We start from the raw sequence: 8,109 nt of genomic DNA on the forward strand, positions 1-8,109 counted from the left end.
GTCTTGCGCCGGTCCAAGAATTTCACCTCTAGCGGCGCAATACGAATGCCCCCGGCCGTCCCTCTCAATCATGGCCCCAGTTCAGGAGGGAAAACCCACAAAATAGAACCGGGGTCCTATTCCATCATTCCTAGCTGCGGTATGCAAGGCGGCGCTGGCCTGCTTTGAACACTCTAATTTTTTCAAAGTAAACGCTTCGGGCCCCGGGCGGGACACCCAGTTAAGGGCATCCCGGGGGCGGACCGAGAGGCAGGGGCTGGGACAGACGGATGCACGCCTCGCGGCGGACCGTCAGCTCGCGTCCCGAGGTCCAACTACGAGCTTTTTAACTGCAGCAACTTTAAGATACGCTATTGGAGCTGGAATTACCGCGGCTGCTGGCACCAGACTTGCCCTCCAATGGGTTCTCGCCCAAGGGTTTGGACTGTGCTCATTCCAATTACAGGGCCTCGAAAGAGTCCTGTATTGTTATTTTTCGTCACTACCTCCCCGTGTCGGGAGTGGGTAATTTGCGCGCCTGCTGCCTTCCTTGGATGTGGTAGCCGTTTCTCAGGCTCCCTCTCCGGAATCGAACCCTGATTCCCCGTTACCCGTTGTCACCATGGTAGGCGCAGAAAGTACCATCGAAAGTTGATAGGGCAGACATTCGAATGAGACGTCGCCGCCGCGGAGGGCCGGCGATCGGCTGGAAGTTATCTAGGGTCACCAAGGGAGGCCGGGCCGGACGCGCGGAGGGCCGCGGCGCGAGCGCCGCGACCCCTTGGCCCGCGCGCCCGGGCACCGCGTGGGTTTTGGGTCTGATAAATGCGCGCGTCCCCGGAGGTCGGCGCTCGTTTGCATGTATTAGCTCTAGAATTGCCACAGTTATCCAAGTAACAGTGGAGCGATCAAAGGAACCATAACTGATTTAATGAGCCATTCGCAGTTTCGCTGTACGGGCCGTGTGCACTTAGACTTGCATGGCTTAATCTTTGAGACAAGCATATGCTACTGGCAGGATCAACCAGGTAGGGGGGCGGTGGGCTGACGCAATTGCCATGCGTAGTTCACCTTGCTCGGCCGAGCGGGGGTCTGCCACGTTCTCCGTTCGCCGACCGCGACAGCGGGGGCATGGTGCCACTGCACAAAGTCTTCGCGAGCCTGGCGGGTGGGGACGCCCTCCGGCCGGCACGGGTCCAAACGGCCTCTGCCTATACCTTCGCCGTAACGAGAGGAGCCGGGCCGCGCTCCGTAAGCGTCTCCGCGGGGAGCAGGTCGCGTCCCGTCGCTGCCTCCGGAGCCGACCTCGCCCGCGCGACGCCGCTTTGTCTGCCGAGCGCTCGTGCTGTGGCCAGATCAGACCCGTAGGACGCTGGCCGGAAGGCGCTGGGGCAGAGCGGATCGCCGCGCGGCGGGACGGTCACGGAACGGTATTGACGGGGAGACGAGCTCGGGGAGAGCGAACTCGGCAACGGGGGTGGCACATCGGTTGGGCTCGAGCAGGCGGCTTAGGAGCAACCGCGAGGGAACACGGCGGGGTCCGGGGGAAGGGCGACGGCCGCCCGCGACTCGTCACGGTAACCCAGGCGGGAAGCTGCGCTCCGTCCGAGTCAGACTCGGTCGTCGCGGCCCGGCTGAGGCTCGCTTGGTCGAGGGGGCGCGGCGCTGTGCCGGCGACTTTGCCCGCGCGAGGCACGTACGCTGTGGTCCGAAGGAAGAAGCGCGCGTCCCGAGTCAGACTCGGGCGCCGCAACCCGACGGTATCTCGCTGCGGCCAGGATGCGGAGTTGAGTCGGCACTGGGGGGATCCGGGAAGGACGAAGGGGCGGCGGCCAACAGTCGCAGCTCGTCGCCGCTGTCACCCAGACGGGAAGCTGCGCCCCGGCCGAGTCAGACTCGGTCGGTGCGGCCCGCTGCGGCCAGCTGGAGAGTGAGCTACGTGCCTGTACCGTGCTCCCGACGAACCGTCCCGGGGGGCTGGTGACGTCGCGCGATCGGCGCTTGATGCTGCGACCGGGAGGGAAGCTGCGCCCCGTCCGAGTCAGACTCGGTCGTTGCGGCCCACCCGAGCCCGCACGCCTCACGCGGAGGGGTCATACGCCCCGGCGGCCACGATAGACGTCCTCCCGCTTCGCGGTGGTCGGGAGGGCTTAGCGGATAGGTGCAGATGCGGGGGCGGCTTCCCGAGATAGCCGTCCCTAGGTTAGGCGAGGGTTTGAGAAACATCTTTCGCGGTAGACCGGCGCGGCCGGCGGACGCCCACGTGGCGTGCCGCGAGTCGGATCGCGCGCTCGGCCTCCGTTGATGGCCGCTAGGTGCGTGCGTGGAATCGGGGCGTCTCGGTCTCGCTGCCGTACGGCTCGCGCTAGGCCTGCGGGGGCGGCGTCGGAGCGCGCGCATCGCGCGGCGGCCGTAGCGCTAGAGGGCGACCCGCAAGTGGGGAGGAACCGTCCACCCAACGCCGGCGCTAGCCGGGGCCGGTGGGGGCCCTACCAAGGCGGGTCATGGTCGCATGTCGGTCGGTCCGGCCTCTGTTTACCGAGGCGGCCGGCACCTCCATCTGCCTTGGATGCCCCGAATCCGCAGACTTTCCTCCGGCCTCAGCTTAACGAGACGGCCGTTGCCTCCATCCTTGGATGTTAACATTCGCAGAGTTTCAGCTCCGGGCTAGGGCGGGTGAAGTCGTCTCGAACCACGTGCCTGAAGGCCGCCTCGCGCCGGATGCAGGCCCCGCTCTGTCGTGCGGTGTGACCGTCCAACGCGGGCATCGCTAGATTAGCCGTGGCCACGATCCTTCCACACCGCGAGCCTTTCGCCCTCGGCCGGTGGTCGCTCAGTTCACGGGCCGCTGATCCCGCTCCATCTCTCCGGCCTGTGTTTAAGGAGGCGGCCGGTCCTCCTTCCTTGGATGGACCATTCGCATATTTTTCGCCCGGCCTGTGTTTAAGGAGGCGGCCGGTCCTCCTTCCTTGGATGGACCATTCGCATATTTTTCGCCCGGCCTGTGTTTAAGGAGGCGGCCGGTAACTCCCTTTCTTGGATGAGACCCAACATTCGCATATTTTTCGCCCGGCCTGTGTTTAAGGAGGCGGCCGGTCCTCCCATTCTGCCAGTGTTCCTTGGACTTTGAAAATTTCAAAGTCTTTCCGCTCCGGGCTAGGGCGGGTGAGGTCGTCTCGAACCACGTGCCTGAAGGCCGCCTCGCGCCAGATGCGGCCCCGCTCTGTCGTGCGGTGTGACCGTCCAACGCGGGCATCGCTAGATTAGCCGTGGCCACGATCCTTCCACACCGCGAGCCTTTCGCCCTCGGCCGGTGTCGGTCAACGTGTGGGTTTGGGGGGAAGGACGGCTGCCGGGAGCAGACAGCCGTCCCCGGGTGGGGTGTACAGTCCTTCCACCGCGGCCGCCGGGAGCAGACGGCCGTCGAGCGATTCTGCCATTGTTCCTAGGACTTTGTACATTTTAAAGACCCTCCGCGCGGGCCGCTGATCCCGCTCGGTCGCTCCGGCCTGTGTTTAAGGAGGCGGCCGGTCCTCCCATTCTGCCAGTGTTCCTTGGACTTTGAATATTTCAAAGTCTTTTCGCTCCGGGCTAGGGCGGGTGAGGTCGTCTCGAACCACGTGCCTGAAGGCCGCCTCGCGCCGGATGCAGGCCCCGCTCTGTCGTGCGGTGTGACCGTCCAACGCGGGCATCGCTAGATTAGCCGTGGCCACGATCCTTCCACACCGCGAGCCTTTCGCCCTCGGCCGGTGTCGGTCAACGTGTGGGGTGGGGGGGAAGGACGGCTGCCGGGAGCAGACAGCCGTCCCCGGGTGGGGTGTACAGTCCCTTCACCGCGGCCGCCGGGAGCAGACGGCCGTCGAGCGATTCTGCCATTGTCCCTAGGACTTTGTACATTTCAAAGACCCTGCGCGCGGGCCGCTGATCCCGCTCGGTCGCTCCGGCCTGTGTTTAAGGAGGCGGCCGGTCCTCCCATTCTGCCAGTGTTCCTTGGACTTTGAAAAGTCTTTCCGCTCCGGGCTAGGGCGGGTGAGGTCGTCTCGAACCACGTGCCTGAAGGCCGCCTCGCGCCGGATGCAGGCCCCGCTCTGTCGTGCGGTGTGACCGTCCAACGCGGGCATCGCTAGATTAGCCGTGGCCACGATCCTTCCACACCGCGAGCCTTTCGCCCTCGGCCGGTGTCGGTCAACGTGTGGGTTTGGGGGGAAGGACGGCTGCCGGGAGCAGACAGCCGTCCCCGGGTGGGGTGTACAGTCCCTTCACCGCGGCCGCCGGGAGCAGACGGCCGTCGAGCGATTCTGCCATTGTTCCTAGGACTTTGTACATTTTAAAGACCCTCCGCGCGGGCCGCTGATCCCGCTCGGTCGCTCCGGCCTGTGTTTAAGGAGGCGGCCGGTCCTCCCATTCTGCCAGTGTTCCTTGGACTTTGAATATTTCAAAGTCTTTCCGCTCCGGGCTAGGGCGGGTGAGGTCGTCTCGAACCACGTGCCTGAAGGCCGCCTCACGCCGGATGCAGGCCCCGCTCTGTCGTGCGGTGTGACCGTCCAACGTGGGCATCGCTAGATTAGCCGTGGCCACGATCCTTCCACACCGCGAGCCTTTCGCCCTCGGCTGATGTTCGGCCAACGTGTGGGGAGGGGGGGAAGGACGGCTGCCGGGAGCAGACAGCCGTCCCCGGGTGGGGTGTACAGTCCCTTCACCGCGGCCGCCGGGAGCAGACGGCCGTCGAGCGATTCTGCCATTGTTCCTAGGACTTTGTACATTTTAAAGACCCTCCGCGCGGGCCGCTGATCCCGCTCCGTCTCTCCGGCCTGTGTTTAAGGAGGCGGCCGGTCCTCCCATTCTGCCATTGTTCCTTGGACTTGTAAAAGTCTTTCCGCTCCGGGCTAGGGCGGGTGAGGTCGTCTCGAACCACGTGCCTGAAGGCCGCCTCGCGCCGGATGCAGGCCCCGCTCTGTCGTGCGGTGTGACCGTCCAACGCGGGCATCGCTAGATTAGCCGTGGCCACGATCCTTCCACACCGCGAGCCTTTCGCCCTCGGCTGATGTTCGGCCAACGTGTGGGGAGGGGGTTATGGACGGCTGCCGGGAGCAGACAGCCGTCCCCGGGAGGGGAGACTTCACGGCGGCCGCCGGGAGCAGACGGCCGTCGAGAGATTCTGCCAGTGTGTTCCTTGGACTTTGAAAAGTCTTTCCGCTCCGGGCTAGGGCGGGTGAGGTCGCCTCGAACCACGTGCCTGAAGGCCGCCTCGCGCCGGATGCAGGCCCCGCTCTGTCGTGCGGTGTGACCGTCCAACGCGGGCATCGCTAGATTAGCCGTGGCCACGATCCTTCCACACCGCGAGCCTTTCGCCCTCGGCCGGTGTTCGCTCAATGCGCGGGCCGCTGATCCCGCTCCATCTCTCCGGCCTGTGTTTAAGGAGGCGGCCGGTCCTCCCATTCTGCCATTGTTCCTTGGACTTGTAAAAGTCTTTCCGCTCCGGGCTAGGGCGGGTGAGGTCGTCTCGAACCACGTGCCTGAAGGCCGCCTCGCGCCGGATGCAGGCCCCGCTCTGTCGTGCGGTGTGACCGTCCAACGCGGGCATCGCTAGATTAGCCGTGGCCACGATCCTTCCACACCGCGAGCCTTTCGCCCTCGGCTGGTGTTCGGCCAACGTGTGGGGAGGGGGTTAAGGACGGCTGCCGGGAGCAGACAGCCGTCCCCGGGAGGGGAGACTTCACGGCGGCCGCCGGGAGCAGACGGCCGTCGAGCGATTCTGCCAGCGTTCCTTGTACTTTGAATATTTCACAGCCGTGCTCGCACTTAGGAAATTTTCGAGCGCTGTGGCACTTAGAAATTTTTCGTCAAGAGAGGCACTTAGACATTTTTCGTCAAGAGAGGCACTTAGAAAATTTTTCTCTCTCTCTCTGTGTGCCTTCCAGGGTGCTGTGCAACCCTGCGTGTTGTGTTCCCACCGAGCAAGGGGCGCTGCTGGCGGCCATGACCAAGCGCTCGGCACCGGGCCCTTTCATTTTGTGGGGTAAATTATGCGCCCCCCATGCTCGTTCTGACTATATTTTGCGAAAGGGGGGTAAATCGTTGATGAGTACGCTGACTAGGGGGACCATTTAGCGTACTCTGGCGCACCTGAAGACCAAAGTTGGTACTGCACCCTCCCCCTGGTACCCCAGCCCCTGGTACCTAAAGAGGGAGAGGCCGAATTTTCGCTTTTTGGGGCCGACCGAGGGAACCAGCCGAGGCGGACACTTTTCGGCTCAAGAGCCGTTGGCACTTAGAAAAAATTCGCACAAGTTGGCAGGGCTACCAGGGGAAGAGGCCGAATTTTCGCTTTTGAAGGCCGACCGCGGGAACCAGCCGAGGCGGACACTTTTCGGCTCAAGAGCCGTTGGCACTTAGAAAATATTTGCCAAACTTGGCTTGACTTCCAGGAGAAGAGGCCGAATTTTCACTTTTGGTGGCCGACCTGGGGAACCAGCCGAGGCGGACACTTTTCGGCTCAAGAGCCGTTGGCACTTAGAAAATATTTGCCAAACTTGGCTTGACTTCCAGGAGAAGAGGCCGAATTTTCACTTTTGGTGGCCGTTATGGGGAACCAGCCGAGGCGGACACTTTTCGGCTCAAGAGCCGTTGGCACTTAGAAAATATTTGCCAAACATGGCTTGACTTCCAGGAGAAGAGGCCGAATTTTCACTTTTGGTGGCCGTTATGGGGAACCAGCCGAGGCGGACACTTTACGCTGGTTGAGTCGTTGGCACTTAGAAAATATTTGCCAAACTTGGCTTGACTTCCAGGAGAAGAGGCCGAATTTTCACTTTTGGTGGCCGACCTGGGGAACCAGCCGAGGCGGACACTTTACGCTGGTTGAGTCGTTGGCACTTAGAAAATATCTGCCAAACTTGGCTTGACTTCCAGGAGAAGAGGCCGAATTTTCACTTTTGGTGACCGACCTGGGGAACCAGCCGAGGCGGACACTTTACGCTGGTTGAGTCGTTGGCACTTAGAAAATATTTGCCAAACTTGGCTTGACTTCCAGGAGAAGAGGCCGAATTTTCACTTTTGGTGGCCGACCTGGGGAACCAGCCGAGGCGGACACTTACGCTGGTTGAGTCGTTGGCACTTAGAAAATATTCGCCAAACTTGGCAAGACTTCCAGGAGAAGAGGCCGAATTTTCACTTTTGGTGGCCGACCTGGGGAACCAGCCGAGGCGGACACTTTACGCTGGTTGAGTCGTTGGCACTTAGAAAATATTTGCCAAACTTGGCTTGACTTCCAGGAGAAGAGGCCGAATTTTCACTTTTCATGGCCGTTATGGGGAACCAGCCGAGGCGGACACTTTGCGCTGGTTGAGTCGTTGGCACTTAGAAAATATTTGCCAAACTTGGCTTGACTTCCAGGAGAAGAGGCCGAATTTTCACTTTTGGTGGCCGTTATGGGGAACCAGCCGAGGCGGACACTTTAGGCTGGTTGAGTCGTTGGCACTCAGAAAATATTCGCCAAACTTGGCCAGACTTCCAGGAGAAGAGGCCGAATTTTCACTTTTGGTGACCGACCTGGGGAACCAGCCGAGGCGGACACTTTACGCTGGTTGAGTCGTTGGCACTTAGAAAATATTTGCCAAACTTGGCTTGACTTCCAGGAGAAGAGGCCGAATTTTCACTTTTGGTGGCCGACCTGGGGAACCAGCCGAGGCGGACACTTTACGCTGGTTGAGTCGTTGGCACTTAGAAAATATTCGCCAAACTTGGCAAGACTTCCAGGAGAAGAGGCCGAATTTTCACTTTTGGTGGCCGACCTGGGGAACCAGCCGAGGCGGACACTTTACGCTGGTTGAGTCGTTGGCACTTAGAAAATATTTGCCAAACTTGGCTTGACTTCCAGGAGAAGAGGCCGAATTTTCACTTTTCATGGCCGTTATGGGGAACCAGCCGAGGCGGACACTTTTCGGCTCAAGAGCCGTTGGCACTTAGAAAATATTTGCCAAACATGGCTTGACTTCCAGGAGAAGAGGCCGAATTTTCACTTTTGGTGGCCGTTATGGGGAACCAGCCGAGGCGGACACTTTACGCTGGTTGAGTCGTTGGCACTTAGAAAATATTTGCCAAACTTGGCTTGACTTCCAGGAGAAGAGG

General features: G+C 61.3%; 1 pseudogene; it reads right to left on the reverse strand.

Moving 5' to 3' along the window:
• LOC148377471 (18S ribosomal RNA) lies at positions 1-1,010 on the reverse strand (annotated as a pseudogene; the record flags this gene model as incomplete).
• Positions 1,011-8,109: the final 7,099 nt, after the last annotated feature.

The sequence above is a fragment of the Syngnathus floridae genome, unplaced genomic scaffold, assembly GCF_059516105.1.
Source record: "Syngnathus floridae isolate MCC-2025c unplaced genomic scaffold, RoL_Sflo_1.0 HiC_scaffold_152, whole genome shotgun sequence".
Taxonomy (NCBI): domain Eukaryota; kingdom Metazoa; phylum Chordata; class Actinopteri; order Syngnathiformes; family Syngnathidae; genus Syngnathus; species Syngnathus floridae.